Here is a 17139-nt window from a genome sequence, read left to right as displayed (position 1 = left end):
TGCCGACCACTCCTGTTTTCATTCCTCAGAGTGCTCAAAAGGAAAGAGCACTGCTTAGGTCAGACAAACCAACATGGGAAGGAAAGTAAATAAGCAATAAATAAAAGCCTCTGCATGACAGCGATGTAGAGAGAGCTCCCAGTGCCAGAATGTCCTGAAGGGTCTTCAGTCTGGGAGGGAGAAGGGCAACTCCTCGGCCTGAGAGGCTCCTCAGCTGGGGGACAGGAGCTGACCCCACCCCAGGAGCACAAAGATATTTAAAACAGGGGAACCATCTTACTTTTATTTCTGATGGGCACTTTTGGAATGAGATATCTTTGAGGGGGAAAAGTTCATTATTAGTTAGACTAATGTGTATTTAATTGACATAGCTACGTATCAGAGTGTTTAAAAGTAAACACGATTAGTTGTTAGAGTTATATTTAGACACTAGTGTTTACGTAAAGGCCCGATGTGAGAAGTAGAGAGGAATACTTGGACACACCCTGATTCTAAAGACACACTTTCAGGACTTTTTAGGTGGTGGTGATGGGCTGATGTCTGGGCCTACCTAGGACAAATGTATTTTCAGAGGTTTCTTCATCTCAAAAGCTTACCTACATTTATTTGACAAGCAACAATGATAACATCTCATGGGAGCTGATGGTGCTACAGAGTCTTCAGCTGTACTTCTGTAGGTTGAATGATCTGGATGAAGCAAAACTTGGCTTAAGATACAGCGTTCTTACAGCTCGATTTTGCCCACAGATCACCAAAACCACTGACTGTTTTACAGTGGCCAGCAAAATGGAATGATCAATATAATCTTCTGCAGCAAGAAATGTTTACTGTGGTGGGATAAGCGTGGTCGGGGGTCAGAAAGGAGAGATTGGTTGTTAAGATCCTACAACTAGCTCCCAGCGTTCAGTCTTGTTTCCTCTGTAGTCCTGACGGCTGAGCCACCTCTGGTGAAAGTAGAATCTAGCTCAGCTCTCAGAGACCGTCCTGCGAAGGCATGTAGGATTCAAGGGAAACAGACACTCCTCTGCCGCTGGGCACACGGTTCCTCTTTCACATGAAGCTGAACATCTGGATGAAAAGAGGGAGAAAATCAACCAACTCCTAGTTAAATCGCATCTGTCACAGAGACAAGATACCTGGGTGCGTGGACCTCTGCTTGCAATTGAGTCAAGCCAGCTGTGTAGGAAGTTAAGTCACATTAAACTGCAACTTAATCCACATTGAACCGCAGTGCCTCTCTCCCCGGCTAGTGAGGACCTGCCAACTACAAGTTCTAGAGGAAAGGCTTTGTCCATCTGAGATGTATGTGGGTGGGTTACTCACGTTCTACAGCAGTTTGTCTCAAAGCGTGGCCCAGGCACCCGACGCTTGACTTCTGGCTTAGATTCCCGGGCCCCGCGTGCTGCGTTCAGAGTCCTTGGTAGCCTGAGCACCTGTATTTTTTATCGTCCTCTCCAGGTAATACTTGAACTCACTAAGCGAGGCCTGAGGACCACCTCACTCTGCGTCACATCCTTGGGTTTTCTCCTAAGCTCTGCGCCCAGTGGAAGAGCTCAGGGACGCGGACTCTGCTGCTCGGTTTCTAGTTGGCCTTCCACGCAGCCTTAGTACAAGCCCTAGATCCAGTTCCAATAACTTTAGCTTCAGTGTTGATGATGAGACTGAGTACGCATTTGGGATCAGAAAGGCCTGTTTCTGGAAGCTTCTGACTGGGAAAGGGCCAGATATTAGCATAAACATGCTACCCTTTTCCCCAAGGGAAGGGCTGCGTAAAACTGCTCAGGCTTTTCAGTGCTGCTGTTGCTCCTTCACGATTTCATGATTCCCAGTTTACTCGTGACTCCTGGAGGTAGACTTTGCCCTGGAGCTTTGAGTTTTAAGAAATATCAACAATCTTCACCCCCCAGCTTTATTGAGATATAATTGACATATAACATTGTGTATGTGTAAGGTGTACAATGTGATGATTTGATTATGTATATATTGCGAAATGACCACAATAAGGTTAGTTAACGTATCCATCACATCACATAATTACCTTTTTTTTGGTGGTGAGAACATTTTAGATCTGCGCACTCAGCAAATTTCAGTTATACAATATAATATTGTTACCTGTAGTCACCAGACTGTCCATTACATCCCCAGAACTTACTTATTTTACAACTGGAGGTTTGTGCCCTTTAACAAACATCTCTCCATTTCCCCCACCCCTCAGCTCCAGGCAACCGTCATTCTGTCTGTTTCTGTGACTGGCTTTTTAGATTCCATGTATAAGTGAAATCACACAGTATTTGCCTTTCTGTGACTGGCCTATTTCACTTAGTAAAAAACATTCCTTTCTTTATTCATCCATGGATATTTTGGTTGTTTCCACATCTTGACTATTGGGAAAAATACTGCGGTGAACCACGGAGGTGCAGATATCTCTTCCAGATAGTGATTTCATTTTCTTTGGATATATACTCAGAAGGGGGATTGCTGGGTCATGTTGCAGTTCTATTTTCATTTTTTGAGGAACCTCCATACTGTTTTCCATAGTGACTGCAGCAGTTTACATGCCACCAATAGTGCACAAGGGTGCCCTTTTCTCCAGAGCCTTGCCAACCCTTGTTTTTTGTCTTCTTGATAATAGCCATTCTAATTGGTGTGAGGTGATATCGCACTGTGCAATATCAGCACTCTTGATGACGCAAAAAACAAAAGTAGTTTCACCGATGTGTTGAGAAGCAAGGTATTTGTTAGCCAGGTATGTGGCTATGGTTGAAATTAATAGTAGAGCAACGTGGAGAGACGACAGGTACACAGGAAAAGGGGCAGTGATTGTGGACCTCTGGTCCAGCTGTTACAGTTAAATGGCAGGCTTTTAAGAGCCTAGAAATATTCACAATTTATAAAAAGAAGTTGCACCATAAGAAGGGATATGCAGCCACATAATACTGGGTTTGCTTATCAGGGACTTATCTCCAAGGTCCCCAGGTTGTACTATGGCTAGATTAGTGGGAGGCAATGGGGGGTGCATCTTGGGAACATTTGTTGGGTGCCCAGACAACAGCCACTGGCTGCATTCGAACTGACATATTTGAAAAATGAACTTGATTTCACTGCATACTGTTTCAGTGATTCATTCTTTATATGTGCATTTACTCAGCAGAAGTGAGTCGAAAATAAGATGGATGCTAAATTTATATGTTAATTTTAATATTGGAGCTATCCTATATTTGAAGATTAAGATCAATGCTTCAATTTCATTTCTTATGTGGTGCTGAATGTTGTCATTACTGGAAAAAAAATCATTTCCAAATGCATCCCCCCAAATTTCAATCTCAGAGGGCAGAGGAGTCCTGGAAGAGGCAATTCTGCCTTTTGCTGATGGTCTGTTCAGTGATATGCTTCAAAGTTCCCACAGTATCACTTGCTATTTCAGTGTGAAGGTAAATAGCAAGGGTAGTGGTTTTTCCTTAAATTACAATGAAATGTACTTACTAATTGGATTCTGAGAGTTTGCTGGAGTTGGCTGTGTCAGGAGTTTTATGTATCCTACGGGCAAAGCCACTGGACTTAACCCAAGGTAAACTCAGCAGTTCAGAAAAATGGTCCCTCCAGAAGACTTGAGTCACAGCTTGGTGGTTGAAACCACGACCTCACACTTGCCCTGTGCTTTAAGTGAAAGATTCCAAAGGCCTGTGGAGGGTCCTTTGCAGGGAAGAAGGAACCTCTGTCTCCCATTCAAGCCTGGTGGGACCAATGTGTGATGGCTTTTATGGAGGGAGGGCAGGTGAATCTGACTTGGGACCCAGATCTTTTTCAGCCCCATGGCTGCTATGGCAACGCAAGTGGGCTCTGTCTTTCAGTTCACTTTAGAGATCCAAAAAAATCTCTCTCACGGGAGTTGAAATTAAAAATGTAGGGAGAAGCTGGAAAGGGAGGTAGAGAACTTGACTTTATTGAGCACCTACTACCTGATTGGTTACCATTGGCCTCCATTCTGACCTTAGGATGCCTCTCTGCCCTAAAACCAGCTCAGGCCACCAACAGCCAGGCAGACAGATGTCATTTGGGGTTGAGTAGACAACCGCATATGGAAAACATAGCGGATGAGTGAATCAAAATGCCTGCAGCAAACATGGATGTGTGCAGTTTCCTGTCTCCAGTAGAGCTCTGTGAATCTGTCTGTGTATCTCCAGTACAGTCATATCTGTGATTCACCGCAGACCCTGCATCTTCAAGAAACATTATGTCTAATGTGGTTTAGCATTATAGACATTTTATTATATATCTTGAGTTTTAAAATTGGCAATTGGGCACAATGCATCCATAACTCGTTATTAAATGGAATATTTGATTTGCCAAAGCTCCCTGTATGTATCTCTCAGAATCATGTCTATATATCCATGTTTGTACCCATAGAAAAACTCTTGTTAACCCAACAGTGATTTATTCAAATTAGCAATTCAAAGCACCTGTTAGATGTTATTATTTTAAAATATCTGTCTAGATCCAATCCAAATGCAAATTAAGTTATTAAAAACAAGATTAAAAACCAGTGCTACCCAGAGTCCAGCATTTTCCAAAAATGGTTTGGAGTTATGGGTGACGCAGGAGCAATCATTTATAAAGCACTTAGTCTGTGCTAGCCATTTTCTAAGTGACTAACCTCTACTAACTCATTTTACCTCTCCACAGCCACATGGGTCTGTAGTATCACTATTCCCCTTTGAAAGACGAAACAAAGAAGCAAGTTGCCCAAGGACAACTCTCTGGAAGTGGATGGGGGCTTCAGTCTCAGCACTTGGGATCCATTCTATGGGCTTAGATTTCACAGGGTTTTTTTTAGCGCCCAGGGGCCTTCTTTGCCCAGCCCCCTGGTTTTCTTCTGGGTACAGAGATGCCTCTATCAAAGGTGGGGAATACGGCGATGGCGGCAGATCCTGGGCATTTAAGCAACCAGAACCCTCCCTGCTCTCCCTTTCCATCAGGGACCCAGCAAGCAGAGGGACAGACCTTGACAGGTGCCCGCTTTCCTGAGTGTTCCTTCTGGCTCTGCTGCCCTCTGGCGGTCAGCGAGGGTAAACCGGGTGGAGTCAGCATTTTCCCTCTTCCTAGTTCACGATTAATCCTTTGGCCAAAAAAGGTGTGAGGCTATTCCAAGGTATCTCTGCCGTGTCCTATGAGTGAGTTCTAGGATTCCTCCTCCAGGACAGCAGTGACTACAGACCAAGTCACTCGCACATCCCAGCCGCTCGACGCTGGATCTGCAGGGAATTTCCGAGAAGCCGCTGCCTGTTGAGCGAACTCACTCCCTAGTTTCTGTTTCGCTGATGGCAGCGCCTGTTGAGCACAGAGATTCCCAGAGAAAGGATCCCTAGTAAACTGACAGTAAAACGGTTCCAAGATGAAACTCGAATACGAATTCTCTAAAACCACCGGGAAGGAAAAACAATTTTAATTCCCAACCATATTAAACCTGCCAGGCAAATAATAGAAAACCAGGAAGATCATTTCATCCTAAGTTTCTCAAAAGCGTGGCCTACAAATCACTGCATCTGGACTGCCCTGCAGTGTCCGTTAACAATCTGGGTCCTGGATTTCCTTCGGCCAGACCTCAGCCAGAAGCCCTGGGAGCAGATGCCTCCTCCCCCCGGGAATCCACAGTGCCGGCGGGAACCACTGAGCCCACGCGTGTCCGAGCACAGCCTTCCTGAGAGCCCAGCCCAACCCTGCACTGAGGGAGGAGACACGAATCCACGCGTCATAATATTTGAGTAGGGATTGCTTATGCCTGATACCCACCCGCTGAATAAAATGCTCTCCCAGTGAAAAAGGCACAAGTGAATTTGTCTGAGTTCTGTGATAAGTCTCCTGGGGGGGGGGGGGCAGAGGAGGCAACACCAGTGCTGGGAAGTAACTGGTAACATTAAATAAATCACCCAGGCGGGGCTTGGGCTGAGAGGAGAGTGACTCACGCTGCCTGCCTATGGATTGGTTTGATCAGTTTACAAGACAGATGACCCAGGAAGAAATTTTTCCCCCTAAACTTGGAGTTAGACCCAGTCAGTAAGGGTTTTGAAATGAAGATGGGGAACCGGTTGCCTTACAGGGGGGTCCTCAAGCCCCCCTGGAAGTGGTGGGACGAGGGGGAAGATCAGGGAAGGTGGAGATGCTCTCTGGGCAGAGTGGATCCAAGAGATGGAGAGAGTAACATGCTTTCCTGCTGTGGCCTGCAGGCCCACCGCCTAGAGGGAAACCGGCTTTCTAGGGGTGCCTGGTCAGCCAGCCTTCCAGGGATCCAGGGCTCCACTTGCCCATGGGCATGCCCCTCTCTGTGGGTAGGAATAATTCCACTCCTTCCTGTACTGACCCGAGCAGTCATCCACACTCCAGAGCTTTGGTGAATTGCTCTGAGTCTGGTTGGCCCCAAATACCTTTGTTTTCCAGATTTCCTGGCCAGTTGAGGCCAAAGAAAGAAGAGCTAACAGATGAGCTGCCTTAGTCAAGTGCCAGGTACAGTATACCAGTTAAACTTGAACTTCAGATTATCAGTGAATAATTTTTTAATATAAGTGTGTCCCAGGCAATATTTGTATGTATGTATGTATGTATGTATGTATGTATGTATCTATCTATCTATCTATCTATCATCATCTATCTATCTATCTATCTATCTATCTATCTATCTATCTATCTATCATCTATCTAGTATAAGTATGTCATAGACAATATTACATAAGTATTGCCTGGGACATACTTATATTCTACAATGTAAATATTGCCTTTGCATACTTGTACTAAAATTTTTTTTGTCCATCTGAAGTCCAATTTAACTGGGTATCCTGTGTTTTTATTTGCTAAATCTGGCCACTCTACCAGGAGGACAATGCTTTTGTGGCCTAATTGTGGCCATGGCCATGGTCCTATCCCTATAGTCAAGGAAACAGGAGAGCTGAGGTGGTAACTAGATGGGCTGAAGCCTCCTCCAGCCCTCAGATGTCATTTGCTTTTAACTAGTAAGGAGTTTTCATTTTCATTCTCAAATGATTGCTAACATTTAAAAATTGGGAGGTCTCACATACACACCAGGTTTTTAGGCCTTTCTGGGAAAAGTTTGAGATTTGGCAATATTTCATGGGAACAAATTCGTTGGTGCCTGCCTTGATCTCACTCATTTGTGCCCGGGTCCTGTAGCCGAGTCTGGGGCTGACTCATCTAGAGCATTCAGTCTCCTAAATCTGGCCCTAGAGCAGGGAAGAATTTTCTTTGGTCCTGAAAGTCCTGAGTGAGTATTGGCCCTGATCAGATTGGTCTAAAGTGTGAGGATTCTTCATCTCTCATCCTCTGCTTTTGACTTGATAACGTGTCCTGGGAAAGGCTTAGGTGTGATGTGGAACCGGTCCCTGACCCCTCCTTCTGGGTCTCTATTTTCATCTCTAAAATGAGAGGGAAGCTAATCTGTGTTTTCCAACCTTTTTTTTTATTTCCTTTGGTACCAAAGGTTCTGTTTTATCAACCACATGCCACCGTGAACCCAGTGTTTTGAAAGATCTGGTTTACCTGAGCAAGTGACATTTATTACAAACAACCTGTGAATTCTGGCCAGCGTGGAAGCCAACCAGTGTCACCACACCTCATCGATCAAATTCCCTCCAAAAGCAAAAACACTTTTTAAGCTCATGTAACCTTCCTGAAAATACGTTCATGTCCCTCCGCTGTTACCTTTAGAGCCACTAGGGGTTGAGGGGCCATATTTGTCAGTACAGTCTAGGCTGTGCTGCGGTAACAAACTCCAAAATTTAAGTGGTTTAACACAGAAGTTTAAGCCCGTGTAAAATGGGTTTGGCAGCTCTGTAGGTAGTGACTCCAGGATTCAGTTTCCTTCTGTCCTGTGGCTCTGCCATCTCAACAGGTGGCTTTTAGTGCAGGGGAGGAGATTGCTGTAGGGCTTTTACGGCCCCTTCTCTGCTCACATTTCATTGGCTGGATCCAGACTCATGGCCTCACCGAAGGGAAGAAGCAGAGAAATGTATATAGTGAGCACTAAAGGGGACTACCCCAGGAGTACAAGGTGACCCATGGCCCCCCTCAGCTCCAAGATCCCACCTCCTGTCCTTCAGGGTGGTCGTATGGTGTGGTTTGTGGATACACTGGCTCACACTTTATGTTGACTGATAGCCACCAAGCACAACGGATGCTATTTCTATTCTGATCTTTAGGTATTTCCAATTTCATCTTTTTCTTCCTGATAATGATAACTAACCTTTAACTCCTACTGTGTGCATATATTGTCTCATTTATCTTCATAACAGCCCTACCAGGTAGATATGATTTATTTTTCCCGATTACAGTTTTATTATTTTATTTTTTACAGGTACATGTTGTATTGATCTAAAAAACAGACACTGTCTGTATTTGAACTGATGTATTGGAAAATACCCAGTCCTTGTAAAAATTCCCCAGTTGTCTCAAGTCCTCTCTCTCCCTTTACTGTTGGTTTGTTTCATTCCGGGTCCACGCACTGCATTTGGGTCTTATGTTCCTTAAGTGTCCTCTATTCACAGCAGACCCTTCCCCCTTTGCAAGGAAACGGAATCCATTGCCATCTGTTCTGAACGTGCATATTTGCTTCCTTGTGGGGTCACTGAATTTGTTTCCATGTCCCATATATTTCCTGTAGAATGGAAGCTAGTTCTAGAAGTTTACTTAATATCAGTTCAAATACACTGCACATACTGGACACCTCACACTGCATCGATTTGGAAGGCACACAGTAGGTCTTTCGTCCCACTAAGCAAGATCAGCTAGTCAAGTGATGTCAGCCGGACTCCTCCCTTGCAAATTTCCCCTTTAGTCTTCCCTCTTCTGCCTTTCATATGTGGTTTCACCCACCAACTGTGTTGCCTGAATCAGTTATTTCAATAAGAGTTAAAAAATGGACATTTTCTAGTTCTATCACTCCTTTCACATTTATTAGCTAGATATTTTTTTAATATAGAGAAAAGCAGGGCTATTTGGCGCTCTGGAATAGTTGATACCATTTTAAATATGGCTAACGATTTCCTCAGGTTTCTTTGCGTCTTAATTACTCTGTGCTTTTCCAGGTAAGAAAAATTAAAAAGTTTAGGAAGAGGACCAGATCATGTTCAGACCGTGGAGCTAGCCTGGGAGAGAGCTTTACTCTTAGTTTTACTCATTATGATTGAATGTTCGGCTCCAAGAGTGTGTGTAAACTCATAATTACTAATTGATTCTGTTTAACTGCTGGTCTCGTCCTTTGTCCCTACCCTTTGTGTTCTCCTCAGGGTCGGTCTCCTTGATTAAGCAAAGTATTGTAGACTGAAATATCATCACTGGATATTCTTTTAGATGAAAGCCATGCACCTCTTGTTTAGGTAATATATTGCAGTGACTATCAGTCATATACACTTTAGTAAGAATTAATGCAACCAGCTTGGTCTCTGTTTCACAAATTAGTTTAGCGAGGAAAAAGAAATCTGGGAGTTGGTAGGGAGAATGAGGTCTGGGAAAGCAGTAGCAATCAGAGGAAGTTTAGTTACTGAGTGCAGAGCACTGCCCAGGTGGTTGTGAGAAGGCTGAGTTTGGGACAGCTGAGGGCATTTCATACTATAAAGAAGTACTAGGTAGGAGAGAATGTGTTAGGTGCCCCTGTTACGGGCATCTACAGTACCCATTCTTCCTCTTCTTACATGCTGTATCATGTAAGATGTTTTTGCAGCAATTCACAGAACACCGGACTAAGAAAGACCGGTATATGGCCATGTGCATTTGGGAATGAATATTGAATGGGAGGTAACAGAGCATAGTGGTTAAATTTGCAGGATTTGGGGACAGATCAAACTGGGTTCAAGTCCTGGCTTCATGATTTGGGCTGGCTGCTTTAATCACATCAGCCCTCAGTTTCCCCACCTCTAAAATGGGCATGATAATAACAAGGTCACAAGGCTATTTTGGAGAGTAAGTGAAAAATGCAATTAAAGCACCAGAACACTCTTCCATTCACATAAGCCCCCAATAGATTGAAAAAGAGTTTAAAAGCAAAAAATGGAAGTTTTTTTCCCCCCCGCTTCTCAAAAGGAGTCTACTAGTGTTTGTAGAGAAGGATTCCTTTTTCAGGAGTCCAGTAGGTGTACAGCTGCTCCAGGGATCCTGCTGTTTGTGAGCAAGAGCAGCCTGCTCAGCCTCCAGCAGCTGGATGCCCCTTAGGCACTGCTAGCTTGTTCCGAATGTCAGAGGTTCCTGGCCTGAAAAGCCGCCTCTAACAGCCTGTTTTTCCACTCTTATAATTTCCATTTCACCCAAGGAGTGCTGCCGGAACCAGGGCTGAAACAACACCCGCACCGCGCGGTGCGCTTTCCGTTCCCGAGTCAACGGCGCCATCGTGTGGCGTTACTGCGCTGTCACAGCTCGGCGCGGGGCCGGGCTTTGCATTGGCGCGGATTCACCCGGAGCGGCCTAAGGGTCCCCGTTTGGGTGACCGCCTCTTGTCTTTCACAGTTAATAGAGGAAGGGCAGGCAGGTGCCTGGGACCCATCAGCTCCGGAAACGATGGCAACATTGCTCACTGTTCCTCTCCTCCTGGCCCCACCTCACTCTTGTGAAGCTCACTGGGGCATGCCCGTGCCAGACATTGCCATTTCTATCTGTGTGCCCGTTTACGCTTGGGGAAGTGATGACCAATGCCAGGCGCCCAGTTAAGTGCAACTTAATTCTCTTCTGAAGTAGGATTCGAGGGGATGCTTCTCTCTCTTCCATGTCCTTCTTTGAACCCTAAGAATCTGAGAATTCCCAGTCTCTCTAGTTAGAACTCACTGCCACCCAAGTCTGGATACAGTCTACACACATGACAGTGTCCTGCTTCACTCAGGGCGTCTGCTGCGCTGAAGGGCTAGCACACGGCCGCTGTGTCAGACTGAGGACATGAGGGACCAAGAGGCAAGATTATTAACCAGGTTAATTCCAGAACCTTGCTACAAGGTGTGGTCTGAGCAGTAGCAGTAGCATCATTGAAAGCTGGTTAGCAACGCAGATGCTTAAGCAACACCCAGACCTAGTGGTCCAGAATCTGAATTTTAACTGGCCCACCACTGATGGGCACGCACATTAAAATTCGAAAGGCACTTAGCTCTACAGTGGTTCTCAACCTCTGCTGCATATTAGAATAATGTGGGAGCTTAAAAAAATCCTGATACCTAGCCCTAGCCGGTTTTCTCAGTGGTTTGAGTGTCAGCTCGCGTAATGAAGGGTCCCGGGTTCGATTTTGGCCAAGGGCAGGTACTTTGGTTGCAGGCTCAATCCCTGGTCCTGGGGTCAGGGCTCTTGCCAGAGGCAACCAATCGATGTTTCTCTCTCTCTCTTCCCCTTCCACTCTCTCTGAAAAGCACTGGAAAATATCCTTGGGTGAGGATTTAAAAAAAAAATCCTGATACCTGGGCCTCACCCCGGACTGATTTCATTGGTATCTCGGGGGGTGGGTACATATTTAGAAAAAGGCTGACCATTTAGAACAGAAACTATACAATTATGCAAAGCTGGGCTTCACCATAATGATGGTTTGGGGACGCTGAACTACAGACAGACCCTTCCTCCTTGAAGACCTCACAAAAGGAACAAAAAAAGTGTCAAGAACCAGCAAAAATGCTCCACAGCAAATAAACTAGGAAAGAAGCACAAATTCTTGCTGAAAACTTTAAAATGGGGTGACTAAGAAAATAAACAGAAGATTCTGGTGTGGAACAGAGAAGTACCTGCCTACCCCAGCCTCCCACAAGAAGATGTTTCAAGGAAAGAAGGCTGGTGACTGAATCCCGACAGTTCTCACTGTTACCCACCAGTATAAAGAAAAGGACCCCTGGATAGTAAATAGGCAGCCTAAAGGGAAAAGGAGGGTTGTGAGTTCTTGAGACTTCAGAAGAGGCAAGAAAACCAACAGGCCTGGTCTGGCTGTTTTCCGTGATCCCCTAAACTGGGCGAATGCCACCAGAGGGTAGCCTCCCATGGAAATGAGATTCATCTCCCTGTACAGGGTCCGTATAAAATCTCTTAACAAGGGACCCAGGACCTTCAACAAGGATCCACACAGCCCCAGCGGAGCTCTCTGTGCGTTTAAGCTGGGAGAAGTGTGTAACACACACTACGCAGCCTCCCGACAGCAGTTTGGACTGTGGATGACCAGGTCTCAGGTTGTCAAGGGAAATTCAGATCAGATGGATCACAAGTGTTATAAACATAATTGCCTGCTGGGGCCAGGCAGGAGCTGTAGGAAGCGATAGGGTTAGGTGTAACACAACAGGGAGTGTGTGATTCCTGGTAACTAGAGAACAAAAGGCTTATCTTCAGTAGCCGTCCTCAGAGTGAGGTCCCCAGATCAGCAGCCTCAGCAACACCTGGGAACATGTTAGAAATGCATGTTTTTTAAAGAAACTCTGGAGCTGGCGAAAAACTGTCTAAACTAGCTCACGTGGTCCGCATGCTCACTGAAGTTGAAGAACTGCCGGTGTAAAAAGTCTCTAGCTGATGGCTGCTATCTGAGAATGTGGGTCCAGCGTTGTAATGTCTTCTGATTTTTTTTTCTATCCCCCAAGATTAGCTGTAATCCTGGAATTTTAGGTAGAACCTCCCAATTTTTAAATTTGTTGGTAACAAATTAGCATTTTGTAGGAAATGACGAGCGAACCCAACAAAATACACGTTCCTTTCAAGGGGAACAGTTTGTTTGTTGCAGAACATCCGGATGCAATTGCCCATGTTAAGCATGAAAAAGATGAAAATAAATGACACGGCAAATTTATAAAATACACAGAAAATGAAAGGAAGGTAAAGAACAACACAGTCTAGGAGGGAAAAAAAATACTTAAAGAGAACTACAAAACGAGATGACGAAACGGGACGAAAATGGAGCCATTACATTTTAAGGACACCTGAGACCCATCCCTGGTTTTCAACTCCGTCCGAAGATCCACCGCCCTGGCATTCAGCGGACAGGCTTTCACGAGCCGACCAATCGGTGCCCGCGCCTCGCTTCGGAAAGCCAGCCAATCAGGGAAGGACTCACTCCAATAACCCCGCCTCTGAGTGCCAACCAATCAGAACAGTCTCAGCAGATGACGTCGCCGCTGATGCCCTGAAGGGAACTTTCCCGCAGCGTCGCGGGCGGGGGTCCCCTGGGCTGCGGGGACCCGGGCGGGGCGGCGCCGCGGCTCTGCCCGCGCGTTGCGGCTGCTGCGCGGCGGGCGAGTGCGGGAACCGAGAGGTCCGCGGGAGGCGTGAGTAGTGCCGGCCAGAGCCGGGATCCGGCGGCCAGGAGGCTGTGATCGTCTCTAGGGTGTGAATGGAGAAGACCGCGGAGTGAGAGAAGACGAACGAAAAGCAGGCCGGAGGCGGGGGTGGACGGCAGTTTAAGACGTTTCATTTGGCATCATTTAGCAATATCTAAAATTCAACCAAGATGTTAAGAAATGGCTCTGTGTTAATATCCCCCCCAAAGTCGTCTTACATTATTTTTAATGCTATAATGTGGCGTGTCCTCACATGGCTGGGTATTACCTTCACGTCCTTGCAGTTCTCAGGAAAGTACGAGCGAAGCCGGGAACGTGCGGATGGGCAGCAACCACCGGAAAGGAGAGCGGGGGCGCCCGCCGGCCGTGGCTCAGCGGGTTGGCGCGCCGCCCTGTACTCCGAGGGCTTCAGGTTCGATCCCGGGCGGCACCTGGGCGATGCTTCTCTCTCCCCTTTCCTTTCTCTCAAAATCAATAAAAACACATACGCCGGTAAGAATTAAAAAAAAAAAATCAAAGCGAAACTTCGAACATAACATGTACCGAGAAGAGCACAAATCCCTATACAGGAAAATTGATTTTCGCAGGATGAACACACAGTGAAACACTGCCGTTCCTCAGGGCCGCCAGTGGGCCTTCCTTCAAGCACGGTAACTCCAAATCTGGTTGCTAACACTCGATTCCTTTTCCCTTTTTTGAACTTTATAAAAATGGGAGTATGACAGTGTGTTCCCTTTTTGTGACCGGCTCTTTCGGCGTGACATCTGTGACAGCCATCCACACTTTGGCCTGTGGTTGTGTTTATTTTCATTTTCGCATAGTTTCCTGGTGTGTGTATATACCACAGTTTTATTCATTCTACTGGTAATGGGCATTTGAGCTGTTCCTGGGCTGTGGCCACTACGAATGGTGCTGCTGTGACACACATGTCTTTTGGTAAACGTGTGCATTTATCCAGTTTGTATATTTGTAGACGTGGAGTTGCTCGGGCAGAATACACATATGTTCAGTTTAAGGATATTTTGCCAAAGGGGTTGTAGCTGTTTGTACTCCCCAGCAGTGCATGAAAGTTGCAGATGTTCCCTATCCTTGCCAACAGTTGGTACCGTCAGTCTTTTTAATTTTAGCCATTGTAGAGGTTGTTCAGTGATTATCTCATTGTAATTTTATGTTTACTTTCCTGACAACAAATGATGTTGAGCAATTTTTTCATATGTTTATTAACCATGTGGACAGTCTCTTTTATGTTGTGTCTGTTTACTTTTTTTCCCCATAAAATTGGATTATCTGTCTTTTTCTAATTGAGTTGTAGAAGTTTTTATGTATTGTGAATTCAAGTCTATTATTGGATATATTAATAACAGAAGTCGTTTATTTTAATGAAGTCCAAGGTTATGAAGGTATTCTCCTATGTTTCATCTACGAGCCTTATTGTTTTACATTTCATATTTAGATTTTCAGTCCATCTGGAATTGATTTTTTGTGGATGGGATGAGGTAAGGGTCAAGACGCATTTTTCCCCCCGTGTAGATTTCCAGTCGACCCAGCACCACTTACTGAAAAGACCATGTGCATTACAATTCCATCATAAATCAAGTGGCTATATGAAGGTTTGTTTCTGGACTCGTTAGGTCCATTGGTCAGCCTATCCCTCTGCCAGTATTACAGTGTCATAATTACTATAGCTTTATAATCAGTCTTGATGTCTTGCCATAGAAGCCCTTTCGTTTTGTTCTTTAAGATTTTATTGACTTTTCTTTGTCATTTGCATTTTTATATAAATTTTAGATTTAGATTGTCAGCTTCAGGGAAAGAAAAACTCTGTTGGGCTTTTCATTGGGAATAAATTGAACCTATAGATCAAGTTGCGGGGGACTGATGTCTTTACAATATTGACTCTTCCAACGTAGGATGTACCCCTCCATTTATTTAAGACTTCTCTAATTAAACTCAGTAATAGTTTATAGTTTTCTGTATAGAGGTCTTATATATCTTTTGAGGGAGTCATTCCCAGACATTTGATTTTTTAAATGCTATTATAAATGGTACAGTTATAAATATTTCATTTAAAAATACTTTCTTACTGATATATAGAAATACAATTGGCTTTTGTATCTTGGCCTTTTTTCCAGATACTTTGCTAAATTCACTTATTAATTCTGATGATTTATCTGTTGAGTCTTCATGTTTTCTTTTGTTGTTTGTTTTTACTTCCACAGTCATGTCATTTGATTCTGGCAGGAAGACGGGCTGGGGTGGAATACTTTATCCAGCCTGGATTTGTGCTGATTAGAAACTTGATTACTGTATTTGTGAGAACTGCCTTATTTCCATTGTCCTTAATCCTAGAGTGGAGGCTTTCAGGGGTCCTGATGAAACCTGGGGTGTTTCATAAGACCTCTCCTAAACCCCAGTTTTGTCCTCCCAGCTTCAGAAACTCTCCTTAGCTTCTCTGCCTTCTGGTCATATGTTGGAAAATGCCTGCGGAGGTAAGTGGAGCTGACTGTCAGGCTCCCCTCGCCATGCCTCTTCATCCTGGGCTCTTGGCTACAGAAATCCCCACTTCCTTTCCGTTATTATTTTAAAAATTGTACCCATCTTGGTGGGTGTGAATGGTATCTCATTGTGACTTTGATTTTCACTGAAGTAATGGCTGATGATATTGAACGTCTTTTCCTGTGCTTAGTGGCCATTTGTGTATCTTCCTTGGAGAAATGACTGTTTGTATCCTTTGTTTTTAAATTGTTCTGTCTTTTTATTTCTGAGTTGTAAGAGTTCTTTACATATTCTGGATACTAGTCTCTTATCAGATGTACAATTCAAAAATATCATCACCTGTTCTGTGGACTGTCTTTTCACCTTCTTGATGATACTGTTTACTACAGAAAAGTTCTTAATGTTGATGAAGTCCAATTTATTTAGTTTTCCTTTTGCTGCTTATGCTTTCAGTGGCGTATCTTAGAGGGCTTTGCCTAATGCCAGGTCACAAAGTTTACTCCTGTTTTCTCCAAAGAGTTTTATAGTTATAGCTTTTACAATTAACTCTACATTTAGGTCTGTGATTCATTTTGAGTTAATTTTTGCGTATGGTATAAGGCAGGGGCCCACCTTCATTCTTTTGCATGTGAATATCCAGTTGTCCCGCCACGATTTGTCCCACATCTTTAAAATAGTCCCTTCATCACGTTCCCCTCCGTGACCCCAGGGCCCTCCACCTTCCATGGCCTAGTGCTTGCCCTCAGGCGGCTGATTCCTGGGACATTTCCCTCACAGTGCCATTGGCTCCTTCCCATTTCTTTCCCAGAACCTGGAGTAGATTCATTCAAGAATTTTGGCCTTGCTATCTTTGTGACTTAGCACAGAGTAAGAGTGTGAAGAGTGTGGTGTGGAATAGATGTAATTTCATGGAAGGCTGGGGGGAGGGCATTGGTTGGGCTACTGCTCTGCAAAAGAGACTGATCCCACAAGCCCCCAGTTTTCTGTGGTGGAAGAAAACACGTGGTCTGGCGATCAGCGCCAGCTCTGCCCCAGCACCTGCAACGGGGCTCTTTCTACCGTAGCCCCCACCTCCAAGCCCCGTCTCTCATTGTGGATTCTGATGGTGCTGACTCTTGCTACTATGGTCATTAAAGCAAAATGACCTTCCCCCCCCCCCCCCCCAAAAGGAACATCATGACTGCAACCAGATGCCTGAAGATTTCCTGGTTGTCCAATGCCCGTCTATCAGGAGGCCTGCTCTTTCATGCTCTTTAGATCTTCCATGGAACTACGAGCATGCATATCTATTTCTTCCCTGGAGAGCGGGAATTTGTAGTCTGTCTATATAAAGACAAAAAATACCACCGCCCTCCTG

The sequence above is a fragment of the Miniopterus natalensis genome, chromosome 12, assembly GCF_054644295.1.
Source record: "Miniopterus natalensis isolate mMinNat1 chromosome 12, mMinNat1.hap1, whole genome shotgun sequence".
Classification (NCBI taxonomy): domain Eukaryota; kingdom Metazoa; phylum Chordata; class Mammalia; order Chiroptera; family Miniopteridae; genus Miniopterus; species Miniopterus natalensis.
Note: the sequence above shows the minus strand (reverse complement) of the source record.